Raw genomic sequence first — 1820 nt, 5'->3', positions numbered from 1 at the left:
TGGACAAGTCGCAGAATACCCCTGCCGGTTTGTACTTATCGTCTAACGCCGTTGCTACGCAATCATATACTTCGTATGCAGCTGTTGTGGTGGACCTATTTTTTCTATATGCAAATTGTTTGTCCGTCAGTAGGTCATTTGTCTCTAAGTGATGCATTAAACTATTTGATATAATTGATTCAACTAATTTAGAGATGTTGGGGACTATAGTGATAGGTCTGTAATTGTCCACAGCAGTTTTTTCACCTTTTCCCTTATAAACAGGACATACTCGAGTGCTTTTCAGTACGTCCGGGTACTCACCGCACGAGAACACGGTGTTAATGAGTTCTACTAGTAGCCCTGCGACGACTGGCCAGATGCACTCGAGTATGTTAAGGGAAATATCATAAATATCTAGCGTCCGGCGTGTTTTTACCATGGACCTCAGACTGCGGTTTAGGTCTGTGAGTGTGATTTTAGGCAGAATGAAAGTTGGTACGTTTTTATTTATTAGATGATGCCTAACGTGCTTCACAGAGTCTGGCTTGTTTATATTTAATTTATATTTTGATGTTACCGTTAGAAAGTGACGATTTAATACTTCCGGTACTTGGCTGGATGGCAAGTCGTGTCCTTTTTCATCTCTGAGTGATATAGTATGTCGTGACGGTTTTGCAGACGACTCCTCGTTCACTATACGCCACATCTCCTTCGACGGGTTTTTACTATTTGCTATACGGTTTCCAAAGTATTCTCGGCGGGCGGTCAAAGTTTCCGACCTAATGCGATCTGCTTGGTAGCTGATGCACTCCGCGAGATTTTCCATATTTGGGTACTGTCGTTTTATTACTGTCAAGTCATTGTAATTAGTAATCAATTTAGAAAGACTTTCCGTAATCCATGGTGCATGTTTGGTTTTTTTAACTAAAATATTTTTCATCGGAAAGTGAATGTCAATGTAGTACATTAAAATATTAAATAATTTGTCAAATTTATCATTAATAGAAATTACGTCATCGAATACAAAATTCCAATTATAATTCTCAATGTCAATATAAAAAGTAATTAATGATTCGTCAGTAAATAGTCTTTTTTGGATGAAACTGTTTGGTTCGAGTGTTTGTCGGGGTGGAGTAGGGAGGGTGAATACCTGTGCGTTATGGTCGCTGATGGGGGTATCTAGCGGCCTGGCTTCAATGCCCAGGTACTCGCGCGGCACCAGCCCGCAGTCGATACAGGTTGAGCTGTGCGCGGACACACGGGTTGGAAACTCGACACAGTTTTTACACCCATACATTTGTAAGATTTCGTTTACCCGCCGCCTCGATACGTTCTCTGACATGAAATCGACGTTTTGGTCGCCGACTAGAATGAAACTTTTATTCTCGTTTATTAATCTATCTAATAATAATTCTAGCTTATCTAAGTAAATTTCAAAGTCGCCGTTTCCGCTTCTGTACAATACAATTACTATTAGACCTATTTTACAAATTTCAATTGCAGTGAACTCAATATGAAATTCGATGGCCAGGCTCTGTAGGTCGTTTCGTTGGCGGTACTCAATATCGGCCCGTGTGTACAGCGCCACGCCGCCATGTTCGATATTCGTGCGACAGTAGCTATTTGCAAGCCGATAACCACATAACCTAACTCGTTCTATTTCGTATTTCTTGCACCATGTCTCGCTACAGGCCAATACATCGGGTTTTTCGGAGTTATTTAACAAGTCTAGTAACCCAGTTTTGCCGCAAATTGATCTGACGTTTTGGTGAACGATTTTAAAGCAAGAAGATTTCGCTAGGGTGGTGGTCGGTTGCCGCTGCTCACTAGAAAGTTTT

Source organism: Cydia pomonella, unplaced genomic scaffold (genome assembly GCF_033807575.1).
Source record: "Cydia pomonella isolate Wapato2018A unplaced genomic scaffold, ilCydPomo1 PGA_scaffold_82, whole genome shotgun sequence".
Lineage (NCBI taxonomy): Eukaryota > Metazoa > Arthropoda > Insecta > Lepidoptera > Tortricidae > Cydia > Cydia pomonella.
The sequence above is the reverse complement of the archived record's forward strand: the minus strand, read 5'-3'. Positions refer to the sequence as shown.